This window comes from Pseudonaja textilis, chromosome 14, assembly GCF_049901715.1.
Source record: "Pseudonaja textilis isolate UNSWEBS1 chromosome 14, rPseTex1.2, whole genome shotgun sequence".
In the NCBI taxonomy this organism is placed as follows: domain Eukaryota; kingdom Metazoa; phylum Chordata; class Lepidosauria; order Squamata; family Elapidae; genus Pseudonaja; species Pseudonaja textilis.
In genome coordinates, this window is record NC_142003.1 from 3,577,805 (window position 1) to 3,595,000 (window position 17,196).

General features: G+C 47.0%; 1 protein-coding gene and 1 long non-coding RNA gene across 5 annotated transcripts in view; one reads left to right on the forward strand and one right to left on the reverse strand.

Moving 5' to 3' along the window:
- TNRC18 (trinucleotide repeat containing 18) overlaps window positions 1-2,988 on the reverse strand; it is a 67,811-nt gene extending 64,823 nt beyond the window's left edge. For all 4 annotated transcript variants that reach the window (XM_026704344.2, XM_026704345.2, XM_087941995.1 and 1 more), the window contains exon 1: window positions 2,433-2,988. The gene's annotated coding sequence lies outside the window, so the exon portion shown is untranslated. The remainder of the gene's footprint in view (window positions 1-2,432) is intronic.
- Window positions 2,989-7,203: 4,215 nt separating this feature from the next.
- The window catches only part of LOC148124673 (uncharacterized), a 10,573-nt gene continuing 580 nt past the window's right edge, over window positions 7,204-17,196 (forward strand). The window contains exons 1-4 of the long non-coding RNA XR_015745173.1: window positions 7,204-7,572; window positions 7,855-7,978; window positions 11,740-14,526; window positions 16,650-17,196. The exon at window positions 16,650-17,196 is cut by the window's right edge and continues 580 nt beyond it. This is a non-coding gene — a long non-coding RNA (uncharacterized LOC148124673). The remainder of the gene's footprint in view (window positions 7,573-7,854; window positions 7,979-11,739; window positions 14,527-16,649) is intronic.

Below are 17,196 nucleotides of genomic sequence, written 5' to 3' on the forward strand. Positions count from 1 at the left end.
AGCTAAGGTTTGTTTGTTTTGTTAAAGAAAGCTTCGGGTGGCTTTGATAATTGGATGGAAAACCATCTTCTCTCTTCTTCCCTCCCGCCCCCCCCCCACCCAGGGCCCCCCACCAAATCCTTTTCCTCCCAGCCTTCTAACTCTGCAGTCTGAGGAAATTCAACTCAGAAGCCCCGCCGCCGTGGATCCGAGGGTTTGGCTGCTTGAGAAATCTAGGCTGGGAAAGGGAGGGAGAGAGAGAACGGGAAGAAGGGAGTGAGAGAGAAAAGGGGAGAGAGAGAGAGAGAAAGAGAGAAAAGGAACAAGAGAGAAAGGAAAGAGAGGATGACAGAGGACAAGAAAGTGAAGGAGAGAACGAGAAAGAGAAGAAGTGAAAGAGAATGAGAAAAGGAGAGAACAAGGGAGAGAACGAGAAAGAGAAAAAAGAACGAGAACGAGAGAGAGAGAGCGAGAAAGAGAAAGGAGGGAGAAAAGGAGAGAAAGAGAAAAGGAACGAGAGATAAAGGAAAGAGAACGAGAAAGAGAGAATGAGAGAGAACAAGAAAGCGAAGGAGAGAATGAGAAAGAATGAGAGCAACTGAAAGAGAACGAGAAAGGAGAGAACGAGAGAGAAAGAACGAGAGAGAACTAGAACGAGAGAGATAAAACGAGAGAAAAAGAGAACGAGAAAGAGAGAACGAGAACAAGAAAGTGAAGGAAAGAATGAGAAAGAATGAGAGAGCAAGTGAAAGAGAACGAGAAAGGAGAGAACGAGAGAAAAAGAGAGAACGAGAAAGAGGGCGAGAGAAAGAGGGGCAGACAGACAAATAGAGACCCAGGTCCACTTTTTACGTATTCTTTAAAAAAAAGGGGGGTATCCAATTCCGCCTGTTTTATTTCAAGGACGCTGGCTTGCAAGCTGCCCAGGTTCAGACGTGACTTTCCGGCCGGCCCGGTGGAGAAGGTGCGAAGCCGGCGCGCAATTACAATCCCCCCCCCACCCGCCCCCAATTCGGCGTCTGGGAAAGCCGCGGGTCTCCCAGGGCCGGCGAGAGCCGGACGAAGCACCCCCTAAAAGCGCTCAGGTTTTAACCAGCGGGGTTCGGTTACCGCGTCGTATTTTACCCGAAAGGAATCGGCGTCTCGCTTTCCGCCCGTCCGCGCCTTCCCTTCCCTTCCCTGGGCAAAGATTCCCCCAAAACGCAGGACTGGATCGCTCCAAACAAGCGGGGAGAAAAGATCGAAGGCTACGCTGGAATTTTATTTTATTTTTTTGGAGTGGGGGGACAAGGTCTTTCGGCGCCCTCCCCTTGGCCAGCTGGCCTTGATTCCTTTCGCCTCCCCCTCCTCTTCTCCCCCCTCTCCAAGGCTATTTTCTACCTTTCCTGGAAAAAAATATTTTCTAATCCTGCAGTCTCAAGGTTGCCAAGGATCAAGGCGTGCTGAGAGCAGGAACCAAAATAAATATCCTTTTCCCCCTCCCAAAAAAAAAAAAACACCACCCAACAGCCTAAGCTTTCATTTTATGCCGAATCGGGGTTTGCTGTCCCTTGCATTCAAGGCAATCCGTCCATCCTCTACTGAGGAGGGGAAACGGGGGGTTAGCAAAGGAAGGAGGGGGAAGGTCGAATTGCGATTTCTGGCCGGGGCGGGGGGACTCTGTAAAAAAAAAAAAGGACTTTTGCTTTCAATGTAAAAGGGAAAGTTTGAGGTTTTATCGGTGCAAAACGGCCTCCGGAAAGGCTCCACGCGTGTAAAAAAAAAGGGGAAATCGCCATAAATCCTCTCGGTTGGAGTCCCGCTGGCCACAGGATTCCTACGGGATCGAGTGTGTGTGTGTGGGTGTGTGTGTGTGTGTGTCGGTGCGGGTGGATCCACACACCGCCAGACGCCGAGACTTCTCTCTCTCTCTCTCTCTCTCTCTTCCTCTCTTTGGCGAAAATAAACTTCCTTTGAAACTGTGTCTGGACTTCGGGCCAAAATATGAAGAGAGATGGGTTTTTTTTCCTCCCTCTCTCCTTTTTTTATTTTCTCCCTCTTTGCCTGGGTAAATCACGGCTCCCTCTCCCAAAATGGCTGAATTCCCGATTTTAATTAAAAACAGCCCACCCGAAGTGGGGCTGGGGAGGAAGGGGGAGAGAAGAGAAATGCCTGTTTGTTTCTGCTTTCTTTCCAAGAACGGGCGGAAGAAAAAAAAAGCAAGAAGTAAATAAATGGGGCAAGAATTCCTTCGATCGCATAACATAAGTGGAGGAGAGAAATTGGGAGGGGGGGGTTGATGCAAAACCCCATCCGACCCCTTTCTCGAGACCCAGAGGGAGAAAAGCTGCCCCCCTCCAGCCAAGACTTTCCCTTTCTCCCCTCTTTTCCCTCCCCCCACTCCAAAAAAATAAAATAAAATAAAAAACCCCTCCAGCCCTCGCAACTTGGAAAGTTGGCCGCGCCGCCCTTACCTTCGCTCCGAAGATGCCCTCACTGGCTTCCTTGCCCGATCCTCTGGGGCATTTTTTGAGGGGGGGTCTCTGGCTTGCTCAGATCCGTTGCCTCCCCACCATCAGCAAAAGGGGCCCAGAGAATAGCCCCCTCCTCTTCTTCCTCCCCTTTCCCACCCACCCGAAAAAAAATGCCTCTTTCTGATTTTCGCCTCGGCGCGTAAAAATGCAACCGAAATGCGCCCTAGACGGGGTCGGGTTTTTTTTTTTCCCCTCCGTTCCTGGCGGTCCCTTGGCTCTTTGGGGTGGTGGGTGAGGATCTCTCACGGGTGGCCCCCTCCGGCACGAAAGCAAGCCCAGGAAGGCGGAGGGGATCCGAGGTTCTGGGATAAAAAAACCACGATCCCTGGCTTCTTTCGCTGCCTGAGTTTCCCCTGCAAAGCGCGCCCTGGCTCCCGCTGGTTAATCCTTGGCGATCTCCATATACAACTCAGCGTCGGAAAAGGGACATTACCCAAGCTCTCCCCCACCCCCCTCCCAACCCCCCCCCCTTTCCAAGTTTCTCTCCGAGGATGTTAAAAAAAAAAGAAAGAAAAAAAAAACGGGGAGGGCGAGGAGAAAAGGAGGGAGAGGGGAGGAGGAGGAGAGCGAGGAAGAAAGGAACGAAGCAATGAAACGCGCATTGTTTCGGCCGAGCCCGCCCCCCTCCGCACGCTCGGAATGTCCTTCTGGCCTTCCCCATTGGCCGCCCCGCCTGCCACTCCCGCGGGTGGAAATACTTTGGCTGGCCGCCAACCTTATCAAACCAATTATGGAGCGGAGGAGGGGGGAGGAAGAAGAAGAGGAGGAGGAGGAGAAGGAGGAGGAGGCGAGCAGTTTCTAGCCTCCCCTAGACGGCTTGGCTTGAATGAGCCAGGAGGGGCGGTGAGAACTTTGAAAGGGCCGTTTCCAGGCGCCCCCTTTTTTCCAATCTCCCCCCCTCCGCTCCGATTCAGCCTTTTCTCTTTCTTTCTCTCCTCCCCACCCCCCCCTCCCCAAGAACTCTTTCTTCCTTTCCCTTCCTTTTCTTCCTTTTTCTTTTTTTTTTTTCCCCTCCACTGATCTGGTCCGGTTGATCAAAACAGAGAAGGAGGGAGGAGAGAGAGAGAGAGAGAGAGAGAGAAAGAGAGAGAGAGAAAAACATGGTGGCGATTGGATTGCGTGGCCTTTTCACAGCGCCCAGCATTTTTTATTTTTTAATTTTTTTAAAATGCCCTTCGCTTTCTCTCTTTTTTCTTTTCCTTTTTCCTTCTTTTCTTTCTTCTTTGTAAAAAAAAAGGACTTTTCGAGTAAAGTAAGTCCGAGCCAGAGGCACTTTCTTTCTTTCTTTTTTTTTTTTTTTTTTAAAAAGAGGAATTTGGAGGTGGGGGGGCTGGGAGGTTTTGCATCGGCGGGGAAGGCGGCGTTGTGGGGTGGGGGGAGAAAAGGGTTCCTCGCCTCCTGGGTTTAAGGGCCGGCCGCGCGTGGGGTGGCTGCGGAGCGCGTGGATTTGGTGTTTCCAGCCGGACAGCTTCCCGCGGGAGGAAAGCGCGCGGCGACCCCCGTGGGGGGGGTTTGACTGCCAGGTAAGCCAGCACCCGATCCCAGCCTCGGGTTGGGGGTGGAGGCCCGATCCCTCCTTTGTAAGGGGGGGGGGGTGTCCCACCGATTTCCACCCGGCGAAAGAGGCGGCCCGTGGCCTTCGGTGAAAGCCGCCGAGCCCTATTCGTAAGCCCGTCTCTCCGGAATCCCAGCCGCCGCCAAAGAGAGAACCGGAGAGCCGAGACGATGCGCCTTTGAGCGGAGTAAATAATCGGTTTATTTGGGGGTTTTTTTTTCCTCTCTCTCTCTTTCTGTCCCCATCCTTTCCACGTTTCACCCGAAGCGGGGCTGTCATTGACCAAGAATTGTAGCCAAACTAGATCTACTGTACAGACATTACTTCAGGAGGGGCTTTTTTGGGGGAAGCGGCGAAAGGAGGGGGGCGTTGGACCCGAGCCAATAATTTATGATGAGTAAAACAAATAACTCCCACCCGCCACGGTCGGTTCCCTTCTTTTAAACAAAGTGGATTCAAGTCCAGCGGTCTTTGTACGCGTGTTGAGCTCAGAAACTGGGGGTGGGTGGGTGGGAAGGGGGGTGTCTATTTTCTCTCCTGGGTTGCATTTATGGGACCCCACCCTCCCCCAAACCTCGGCTCCCGGTTCTAGTTCCTTTCTGAGCCGTCAGCGACAAAGCTCCGGATTCTCAAAATTCATATATATATAAAATATGTGTGTGCGCGCGCGCGCGTATATATGTATAGATAAATATATGTGTGTGTGTTTGTGTATCTCCATACATAAATATACTCTATATATATATATAGATATAGATATAGAAATATATATATATATATAGAGAGAGAGAGAGAGAGAGAGACAGAGAGAGAGACAGAGACAGAGACAGAGAGAGAGATCAGAAAGGCAGAAAGATTTTTTCCTCTTTTTTTTTTCTTTTTTGCAAAAAAAAAAATTCTTTTTCACCTTTTTTCTGTTTCCCTCCAGAAAGGCTGGAAGGGGGAAAAGCGACCCCCCCCCAAAAAAAGACCTTTTTTTTTTTTGTAATTCTGGGACACCATCCGTTTTCCCAATGGGGATGAAATTCGGGTTCTTTTTCGCTTTTTTTCCTTCCTTCAGAAAAAAGGAAAGGGGGGAGAGGAAGTAAGGCGAGGCGCCTCCTAATTCGTTTGTTTGCACGGCAAAAAAAAATCATAAAGCGACGTGTGTGTGTGTGTGTGTGTGTGTTTAAATAAAATCTGTCGGAATCGCGCTTGGCTTGAAATACACTGGCAGTTTAATGCTTCAGGAAAACAAGATTGGACTTGGGATAGGCGAATGATTCATTTTTTCCTTTCGTCTAGCCTCGTTTCTCTCTCTCTCTCTCTCTCTCTTTTATAGCATACCAACGACCGCTCGTAATCCGCCTGTATTTGCATACAGGCTCCCCGCGGTTTCCCCCGGGGGAGGGAAGGGAAAGGGAAGGGAAGAGAAGAAAAACGATCCTCTTTGGGGTTAAGGAAATCTACCCTCCCTCCCACTCCGGACTGGCCCCTCTCAGGTTTCAGGGCCCATTTTCAGTCCGTGGAGTGGCGGATTTCTCGCGCGGAAAACCTTCGGTTTATCCCCTTGGTTCACCCACCGGGCTTGTGTGGATGCCTCCTTGCAAATAAAATAAAAATAAAATAAAAGCCGATGGAGAAAAATGCGCCTCGGGGTTATTTTTTTTCCCCCATAATCGGCGTCTTTCCGGAGAACTGAAGCAGAATTAAAAACGTCTTCTACACCTTTTTTGGGGGGGAGGGATCCCTGGATTTGGGGAAAGGGCGAAGAAGAACCGGAGAATGAAGCCGACTTAGAATTTCTGGCTAAAATGGGTTTAGTTCGGGGTGGGGGGGTGGGACGGTCTCTTTCTATTTTCTTTCTATTTTTCCCCCCCTTTTCTTTTTTTCCTCTTTGTCTCTTTCTTCCTTTTCTTCGGAACGGAGCCGTTTCCAATTACCCCCGCCAGCTCTTTCCTGAAGGCGGTTTCGAGGCTGCCCTCGTTGGGAAGCAGACAGGGGGAGGGAAACACGAAGGGGGGTGGGGGTGGGGAGGGACGGCGAGGGAGAGAAAAGGTGTGAGAGAGAAAAAATAGACACTGAAAATAGTAGTGTAAGCTGAAAAGGAAAAGAAAGGGGGGAGGAAAAAACACAGGCGAGGCTCCAAAGAAAACGGCTGCTAATTTTTGCATCCCTCTGTGTGTGTGTGTGTGTGTGTGTGTGTGTGTTTTAAACGTGCCCCCACCCCTACGCCCTTCACCCACCCCCTCCGCCCCGGGAGGAGGAAAGGCTGAGGAATTGGCAAGCGGGTGATGGCCGGGCTCCAAATTAGCGAGGATCAACGAGCGGGAGGTGTTAAGACGGGGAGGGGGTTTCCCCACCCGGGCACAAGCAAACGCCCCCCCCACTTCCCCGTTCAATTGCCCCCACCCGGAGGGGAAAAAAAACAACAGAGCTTGCCACCCTCGCCCGCGGCGGCTCGGAGCTGGGTCAGCCGGGCGGGGATTTCGCTGGCGGGTGTTATTGTTGGGTGTGTTTGTGTGTGTGTTTGAAATGCTGCTTTTCCAAAGGTTTCCTTTTCTCTCTCTCCACCCACCCCCACCTCGCCCCACCGTCCCCGGGCTACGCGATTCTTCCCGGGTTTGGCGCCGAGAGAGGAAGCCTGCCTTCCTTCCACCCTAAAAATCTTCCCGGGTTGGCCAGGGAGCGTGGAGGCCATCCAGTCGCGCCCTTTCCCCGGCTGCAGGAGTTCTCAGACCCTCCCCGGACAAAAGATCGGCCGTATTTTATTTTTTTTCCGCCCCTTCCCCCACCCCCATCTAAAAAAAATCTCCCAAGGAACGAAGCAGCACCCAATTCTGGACGCGGGTTTTTTTGGGGGGGTTTCACCCAAACGCCCAGGGTACGGCGGTGGGTGGGACTTGAAAATATTCCCCCACTCACCCACCCACCCACGTCTTTTCACCCGGAACGTCGGTCGGACCCCGCGGGTGGAGAGCCGCCTTGAAGAGTCCACGGGTGGCGAAAAGGCAGCATGGAATTCAAACAAACAGAAACAAGCCACGTCCGTCGGAAAAGGCGCTAGCCAAATCCTGATTTTTTTCAGCGTTTCATTTCCCCGGAAACTTGGGGTTATTTGTGTGGTGGTGGGGGTGTTAAGAGGAGGGGAGTATATATCCAACCCCTCCGCCCCAGCCTCTCATTAATGACAGCTTCCCCCCCTCCCCAAAGCTGTTGGAGAACCGCGCCCGCCTCGTAAAAAGCCCCAAATAGAGAAATCCCGATTCTATCCAAGCGCGCGTTTTTATCCCAGCCGGACATCCGACGGCCTCGCCTTAACGTCGCTCTGTCCTTCTGGAGACCTTTCTTCTTCCTTTTTCCCCCACCCCCCCCCCGTCATCCTCTCCCTCCCCCTCCGCAAGTTTGGGGAGAAATAGAAGAGGGGGGCGGGGTGGAGGTTGGAGTTTCTTTTCACCCCGTTCCTTTTACGCGCGCCTCGGGAAAGAGGGTGCCCGGATTCCCACGGCTTGCGGCGGCGCCTCGGTGGGAGCCTGGCAAGAGAAGGCAAGAAGGGGAAATGGAGGGAGGGGAAGGAGGGAGGGAAGAAGAGGGGGGAGGGAGAGTAGAACAAGCTTTTCCTCGCCCCGAGCTTGTTCCCAGGAAACAACAAGGCCAAGAGGACAAGGGGCGGCTGTTTTGCCGCGTCTCGTTGCGCCCCTCTCTTTCTCCGCATCACCCCAACTTTCTCCTCTCTTCTTCGGGGAGAGAGAGAGAGAGAGAGATTTGAAATTAGCCTACTAACTCTCCCTCTCTCTCTCTCTCTCTCTCTTTCCCACCCTCTGGAAGCCAAGATCCAAGGGGAGGGGTCGCTTTCCACGCGAGAGGAGGAAAAATAAATAAATTTCAATCAAAAACTCAAAAAAGAAAAAGAAAGAAACATCAAAACACCAGTTAAGAGCCAAAGCTCGAGGTAGGAAGAAGCTTCCCCTCTGTTGGGTAAGAGGGATCGGGAGGAACGAGAGGGGGGGTGAGGAAGGGTTGCTGGGGAGGGAGGGGGGCTTGCCTTTGCCTTTCGGAGCCGAAGCGAACCCACCGAGAGGAAGGGGAGGTCCGGGGGTGGGGTGGGGGAGCGAGGACGGCTGGAAGCCATCTTGTGAACTGGGGCTGGGTGGGGAGCTAAAAGGGAAGGCGGCCTTTCTGGGGCGGAGTGGGGGTGGGGAGGGGGAGAGAGAGAGAGAGAGAGAGAAAGAAAAATGAGAATTTTGGAAAGGGGGTCCTTTCTCTTCCCTTCCCTTCCCTTCCTCCCCGCAATCTCTTCTGGGCGCTTGTACTTGCCCTGCGTTTGCGCGTCGCGATTCCTGTTAGTAAATAGCAACTAAATTTGCAAATCAGCTGTTTTCCAGGTTGGGAGCTAAAATAAATGGCAAATCTGGGCTACTGTCTCGTTAGCCTCCGGGCCACTGAATGCGGCGGCGTGGGGCCCTCCGCTGAGACCCAGAGCATCATAATCCTCTCTGCCTTTCGATTTTTTCCCTCCCCCCGGGTTATTTTTTCCCCTCCCCCCCTCCCTGTACTTTCTTCCTCTGTTTGTAGCTTTCTAATTGTTTTCACTGCTTTTTTTTATGATTCTATTTTGATCTCCTTTCCATTAATTACACACAGAGACACATCCCCCCCCCGCCCCGCGCGCCCGTTTTGTGTGCAAAGGTGGAACTGTCCGATTATATCTATACGACCTGGGTGGAAGAATGTGCCTGGCTCTCGTTAAGGAGACGGGCAGAATAAAATATTCATCCCAAAGGAGGATGGGGGGGGGGAAAGCTTTTTTAAATAAGGCTCCCTTCTATTTATAGTTACTTGAGAGCAGAGCAGGCAGGATTTCTGAGAAAATGGGGGCGAAAGGTTGGGTTGCAACTCTGTGTGTGTGTGTGTGTGTGCATATGTATATGTATAGAGAGGGGGGGAGATAGAGAGAGGGAGGGAGATGAAAGATAGATAGATGGATAGATAGATAGATAGATAGATGATAGATAGATAGATAGATAGATAGATAGATAGATAGATAGATAGAAGAGAGAGAAAACCAGAAAATGATTGATTGATAGGTAGGTAATACATGAGAGAGAACCAGAAAAAGATGAGAGAACCACAGAGAAAGAGAGAGAGAGAACCAGAAAATGATAGATAGATAGATAGATAGATAGATAGATAGATAGATAGATAGATAGATAGATGAGAGAGAAAACCAGAAAATGATTGATTGATAGGTAGGTAATACATGAGAGAGAACCAGAGATGAGAGAGAGAACCAGAAAAAGATGAGAGAACCACAGAGAAAGAGAGAGAGAGAACCAGAAAATGATAGATAGATAGATAGATAGATAGATAGATAGATAGATAGATAGATAGATAGATAGAAGAGAGAGAACCAGAGATTAGAGAGAGAGAGAAACCAGAGAGTTAGACACATAGAAAGATAGATAGATAAATACATAGATACATAGATTTTTATATATGTTAATTTGTGAGAGTAGGGCAAATTCATTTCTTCTCTTTCTGGATATGGAAAGCTTTTATTCCCCCCCTCCCCCACCAATAAATCTTGTTATTTCAACTGTGCTAATTCATTTCCCTTCTCTCTCCATCCCAGGATAATTCCATTCAAATCCATGCCTCACACCCACCCTTAAAGCAGAACCGAATTTTTTCCAGGAATTTTATTCCCAAACTTGTTTGTTCTGCACACCTTGTCTGTGATTTCTTATGGATGTGACACAACCTTAAAAAATATGTAATCCTCTGCTGGGCTGCTCATCCCAGACGGATTCTGAGGATGAGGCTGTGCTGAGGTCCCACTGGAGCCCATGGCTTTACCCCTTGGTAAATCTAGGGCTCTTCTGCCTTTGGGGTTTCCGTCCCATCCCAGTTGTTGTTGTTGTTATTATTATTATTATTTTCCTTCCTGGAAGTTTTCTATAGATACGGTGGCCATTCAGAGCCATTTCAGGAGAACTGGGTATCATTAAGGTGTCAATCTGGCCAGCTGGTTTAGCTGCAGAATAGTTTTTTTTTTATTTTTAATTTCTACCCACTTGCGAAAAGGTCATTTTAACCTTGAAAGTAGCATCTCACACTATCTCTCCTCACCCTTCTATTCCATTTTTTAAATTTAAATTTAGACTACACATTATAGATTTACCTGTAGCCCGAATGAAAGGGCAGGAATTTTTGACCCAAATAGCCAAAAGGATAGCACTATTAGCTCCCTGTTTGCTAAGATTTTTTTTAAAAAAAAGGTTTTAAAAATGTGAGTCGGGCTGTCTGGCAAAAAAAAACCCTACAATTGGTGTAGGTGGGTGGGTGTTTGCTTGCTTTTAATCGCCCCCCCCTTTTTTTTTGCTGTGTTGGAATCCAATTTTTCTCAATGCTCTAATTTAAGCAGAAAATCACATACAAAAATCAACTTTGTCTTCCAGTTTCCCCCCCCCCCCACTAAAGATATAAACCGACGCTGCTGTGCTCGATTAATAATTCTTTTCGAGGAGCAGGACTGTTATTTATTAAAGGGAATAAAATAATCCTCCCCCACCTTCCTTGGAGAATCATATTGTTATCTGTAGAAAACATACTCTATTGTGGTGAAATGGTTTTGCAATCACATCTTCCTGCAAGCAGTAACCAAAATAGGCTGTTTTGCAAGTCTGTGGGTTTATACTTTGCAAGGGTGCACCAGCCAGTCTTAAGGATAAGAAAATATATACTGCATTTTTAAAAAAAAAAACTTGGGGGAAGCTTGCGGCCCCTTGTCTATTTTTTTTTCCCTAAAAATTAATACAGATAATCCTGCAAAAGTTACACATTTTAAAATATTCAAGCAAAAGGTCAAATACATTACCCTTTTTGGGGGTGCCAGTTTTAAGCCTGATTTATCTGCAAAACATTTCTGCTTTTACACATACACACCATCCAAAATATTTTTCTCTGTCTTAAAATATAACCCAGATTGAGTACGATAACCTTTCACTAGTTTGACCGGATTGTAGTCTTCCTTCCTGTTTGTTTATTTAATGGAATCCATCAACCATTTATGAATTTAGGGGAAATGTATAGGGAAGAGGGGTGCGTGTGTTCACCTATAAGCTCCTAAATGTAAAATTCATGGATTTGAGCACGAGGCTTTTTGCTCTACGTTAAAACACTCTAATCCGTTTCAGATGTTCCAGTTTGATTTAAACAAAAAAAAAAAAAAAAAGAGGAAGCACATTTGAGCCAAATACAGTTTGTCTAAGGAAAAAAAATTTTTTTTTCAGCTCTGCATTATTTTGTAAGACAAATTGTGTATCCCCGGTACTTTGGATCACGCACACAGAGAGAGAAATACACAGAGGCAAATGTATAGCTAGGCAAAGCGAGAACACTAAATTATAACCTCTTCGCTGTGAGAAAGGAAAGTTGCTTTTTCTAATGACTTGATTTTGAAAACTCAAGATATATAGATAGCAGGCATTGTACATTATCTGTTTTTAAAGAAACATTTCCCCACATCCTCCTTCCCTCTCCTCATCCTTTCCCTCTTTGCCCTTCAAAATATAAATGCTGAATTTCTCAGTAAGGGGTGACATTTGTTGTTTCTGAAATTAACGGCTTACAAGAGAACCGCCAGAGAGGGGGAGGGAGATGGAGATATTGTAGTGTTGAAAGCTCCCAATTTTTTTTTCTCCTATTTATCAGTCCAAATCTTGGAGAATACAGGAATACAGAAAAAGATTTGAGGGTGGGCTATCAGCGTTTTTGGCGATCCTGAAGGACACAGTTGCTCCAATGGGTTCTCTTTGACCGTCATCTTTTTAGTTTCACTTCTCCTTCCCATGAAGCCAAAACTAATCTGTGTGTCTCCTCCTTGCCTTCATGAACAACCTACAAGAGAGATGACCCCTGCATCAATCAATCAGAACAGAACAGAATAACAGAGTTGGAAGGGACCTTGTAGGTCATCTAGTCCAACCCCACCTAAGCAGGAGACCCTACACCGTTTCTGACAGAGGGCAGTCCAGCCTCTTCTTGAAAACTTCCAGGGATGAAGCTCCCACAACTTCTGAAGGCAACTTCTGTTCCACTGGTTGAATCAATCTTCTTAATTTGGTTTCCCCGCTATACCATGCTGTGATTTGCAAAACATCACTTTAGTACCCTACCTGAGATCCAAGTAAGCCAGATGTGGCTTACTCAACAAACTCACATTGGGCCTGATTTCAAAGGCAGCTTAGCTAACTGGGAACAAAATCACGTACATCTCATCTAATTCTAGATTGCATCACAGCCTGCTTCTTCCTACTGCTCCCATCGTCCCCTTCCATGCAGAGTGCCCATAAAGGAGGTCATTCTAATCCCTGGATTGCCCTGAGATGAAGAACTGTGTGGTGTGAAAGAACAGAGCCTCACGTGAAGGTTCAATTAAACTGATACGAAGGTTCAATTAAACTGATTTACGTATTGCTATACTTTATATATAAGGATCTTCTCCAGTAATATGGACACCTGATTAGAGTTAGATAAGAGCCAAAGAAACTCAAGCAAGGTTGGACTTGTGACTATGTAGGGATTCTAGCTGCTTCCTCTTTTAATTCTGCCCTCAAGTTCTGCCACTCCTACATAGACATCCTCATCAAATAAGATCTGGCAATCGTATTTCTCCCAATGTTTGGGATGTTGAGTAAAGAATTGCTAACTTCTAGGTCGGGAGGTGGAGTATCCATAGGGAATGGCCAAAATAGTTTTTAAGAAGAGACAGGACAGCCACCAGTCTGAAATGATTTAGGTCTCCTGCTTGAGCAGGGGGTTGGACTAGATGACCTACAAGGTCCCTTCCAGCTCTATTCTCATTGAATGAAGGAAACATCGAACATGGCATCAAGGTTGTCCTCTTTCCTTTTCAACCACATTCTGCAGACACCCTGATGGGGGGCGGGCAGGCATTGTGCTAAGCTGTGCTGTGATTAATGGTGACTTGGGGCTCATTGCTATAGGGGCCAAACATGAAACATGGTCCTGAGAACCTGATGGCCGCAAAGACAGAAGGACACCCCGATTCCCAGAATGAAGAACGGAGAGAGAAGGAGATGGCAAAACCAACCGTTTTAATTAAAGAGAAGACTTTGTCCAGTTTTGTTTCCCATCAGAAACCATTTCTGGATTGAGTACTCAAAACCGACGGGAGAAAAAACCCTGAAATTTTGATTCTACGTTTTGATCATCAGAATGGTTATGTTGTTAGAGAAATGAATGTTTTAGAAATGTCAAGAAAAGCAAAAGAAATTGGAAGTTGAGGCTGTGGGGTGTTTTTTTTCTTTCTATATTTGACTGCACTGAAAAATCTCTACATTTTTCTCCTCCTTTAGCTCTCTCTGTACCTTCCTTCCTTCTTTCCTCCCACCCCCCCACTCTCTCCTCCCTCCCTCCCTCCCTCCCTTTTTTAAGTCTGCCCAATTCAAAAGCAGCTCTGGATGGTCACAATATCTTCTTCCCTCCCTGCCTCCCTCCCCTTCCTTCCTTCCTTCCTTCCTTCCTTCCTTCCTTCCTTCCTTCCTTCCTTCCTTCCTTCCTTCCTTCCTTCCTTTCTTTCTTTCTTTCTTTCTTTCTTTCTTTCTTTCTTTCTTTCTTCTTTCTTTCTTAATTTGTGCTTGTGTTTGTATTTCATTTCACAATAAACTCTAATAAAACCTTTCTTTAAAAAAAAAAAAAGGAAGAAGAAAAATTGGATGCGCGGAAACCACGGTTGTCATCAACTCCACTCAATATCACGCAGGGCCAAACATGTTAAATTAAAATCCCCAATGCACCATGTTATCCCCGAGTCTGTTGTACACCGCACTCTGCTTTCCTCATTTGCGGGCAACACCATACAGACAAGTGGGGTGTCGTTTTACGCCAGGAATGTGTCAAATGGTGGAGGGGGGGGGAAGCGTGTTAGACAAACTGGAGAAAAATCGTGGCCACGAGCTATTTCCGCCACTTTGCTCCCCTAAGTGTGACTAGAGCTGTAGAGAAATTAAAAAGAAAAAAAAAACCCACTTGCCTACAGACAGTAGGTAGCAAAAATAATAATAAATCAGAAGTGATTTTCGGAAGGATGTTGTGAAACTCCACAGGAAAGGAAGAAGACAACGTGTGGGGGGGTTGTGTTTGCGTGTGTACGCTCACAGTGTTTTGTTTACAACCGTGCAGGAAGGAAGGGCGTGTTTTAAAAGCACAAAGATGGGTTGCTTTTTGGTGTGCAATTCATTAGGTGAGCATCCTTCTTCCTCTCTCTCTCTCTCTCTCTCTCTCTCTCTCTCCTGCCCCTGTTAAAGAGACAGTCCTCCACTTACAACGGTCGATTTAGTGGCTGTTCTAAGTTGCGAGGGCACTGATAAAGGGGACTGACAACTGTTTTTCACACTCACAACCTGGGGTGGGATTCAATTTTCTTAACCAGTTCTGTGGGCGTGGCCTAATTTGTGGGCGTGGCTTGGTGGTCACGTGACTGGCTGGGCATGGCTTGTATGGAAATATTGTAAATATTGATGTAAATATTGATTTTTTTTTTAATAAAAAAAGAGAAACTTTTACCCCAAAATCAGGCAAGGCAGGCAGGCAGATTTGAGTCGCTCACAGATTCACTCAGAGATCTATCTTTCTACAATTTGCTGCCTGAGTCTGTCACATAAAACTTGCTTGCAGCAAATAACATTTGCTAGCAAGCAAACTCACAGAATTAACTCACAACACACCATGTATGTAAATATTGAATTTTTTTATATATTAAAAAAAAGAGCAACTTTTACCCAAAATCGGGCAAAGCAGGCAGATTGAGTTGCTCACAGAATCACAGATTCACTCAGAGATCTATCTTTCTGCCATCTGCTACCTGAATCTGCACTGAAAAATAGAAGCTTCAGTCCTAAGGAAGGTTCGGCTCTGCTTTTAGATTAGCTAGAAAGCAAAAAATCCAACTGTTTCCTGCTTTCTAGCTACTCTAAATTTCCTGGAACAGCAGAACAGCTGGTGGTCGGTGGAGGGAGGAAGGGAAAAATACAACTTAGCAAATGCACGCAAGTTGGATGGCGTGTATGTTAGGTAAGGAGTGAGTGGGTGGGACAGGGAGGGGCCAGCCAGTGGCCCAATTTGCTGGTTCTCCCAAACTGCACAGAATCATAACAACTGGTTCTATAGAACCGGTCCAACCAGGCAGAAACCCACCCCTGTTTACAACAGCCATGTGAACAAAATCCAGGCGCTTGGCCACGGATTCGTATTTATGACAGTTCCGGGGTCATATGATTCCCTCTTGCGACCCTCTGACAGGCAACGCCAATGGGGAAGCTGGAGCCACTTAAGAACCATGTTGCTTAACTTAACAGCTGCAGTGATCTGCTTAATGCGGGTGGCAAGAAATGTCTCACTTAGCGGCATAAGTTCTGGACTCAATGGTAGGTCAATGTGTAAGTCAAGGACCAACTCTAGTGAGTGGACTTTTGCTGGAGGCTTTGAAACCAAGGCTGGATGGCCATCGGAAAACGGAGCAAAGAATTCCTGGGTTTCCTTGTGATGACCCAAGGGGGTGTGGCACAAAGGCAACACAATCAGATAATCAGTAGGAGTCCCTTTATTAGCTCCAACTTTGTCCCCAATGTCCTGGTTACCTTCTGGGCTGGAGAAAAAGTCTCCCAGGAACAGCCCTTGGCTGCAGAGAATCATGTCCAAAAAGTGCTCAACAAAAACTGTAACTGTAAGTCCAATCAAGGCAAAAGGAGGTAATTAGTCCTGCAGGGCAGGAGTAAGAATTTCAGACATAAAGTCAACACAAGATAAACTCACGTTTGTTCCCAGCAGATGCTGCAGTCAGCATGCATCTCTTTTAAATTCTCATTCCCGGCTGTGGCTAATGAAGGGAATCAGGGCCCTTTCCTCCCCCGTAAGCCATGCAACTCACATTGCTCCCTTCTCCATTCCTCCCTGCGTGCCCTAGGATGAAGAGGGGGTGGGCCTGAGTCTTCCTCTGAACTCCCTCTTCCTTGTTCTACCTCTTTCCTGCTCTGCCCAGTCAGACTTTGCCCTTCCCCAGTTTCCTCCACAGCCAACGGAGCCACACTCCCACTCCCTGTCAGCTGTTCATCTTCTGCCTCAGATTCAGATTCTGATAGGGGCATGACACCTTTCAGTATTTCCAAGAAGTCTCCTCCACTCATTTGCATCACTCAGGTGACCTTGAGGGCACAGACAAACCTCCCAGTGGCCTCAATGACCCTCTAAAAGGATGCAAATGACCAGCTGTCTGCAAAGAGTATAAATCCTCCCATTCCCCACCGTCCAGTCAGAGCTGAAGAAGCTTCTTGGGTGAGAAGCGAAACTTCTTCAAAAGAAAAAAGCAAGAATGTCCAGTTAACTCCTGAAAAAGCACCTTTAACACTTGCGATTAAAGAAAAGGAACAAACGGAATACTATACGATATGGGAACTATTTTATCAATGGCTGGAGAATAAAAATGGAAATTAGAAATTAAAGAAGACTAGCGAAAAATAGTAAACATGTGAATAAGAATAAAGTATGCCAAGAAGAGGATTGTTATAATAACTAGATATATTATGCATGGTAGTATAAAGTAAGAATAAAGTACTGAGATTATAGTAATGAATATGTATTAATTGTAATTGTTATTGCACAAGATATTTGTACCCAGATGGCACACTGTTTAAATGGAAGATGGATTGTTTGCATAAAATAAAATAAAAAATTTATTGCCCACAAAAAAGGCACCTTTAGGACAACCATGACAGAGAATCTCCATAGAGATCCCTGTGTTGGACAGGAAATGGACTTCAGGTTCTTCCAGGACCTTTCCTTCCTACCTTTCTCTTCCGTTTGCACTGGAAATGTCTTCAGAATGAAGGAAAAAGTTTAAAACCAAAGCACTCAACAACCTCCGTCAACTGACTATCCAAGAAGGTTGACCAACGTCAAAGCCATCGGCGCAGAATTTCTACGTTTCGGACCCTGAGCTATTGACACAGACCGATTACAGAATTCCAGAGGGCAGCTGAAAAAAATCCAAAACCTGTGTGACTCATTCTTTTGTGTGTTTACACCTCCAAAGGCCTTGCCTTGCTGCGAACATAAAAGGCACAATTGTGCTTCACAAAGAAGCCAGTC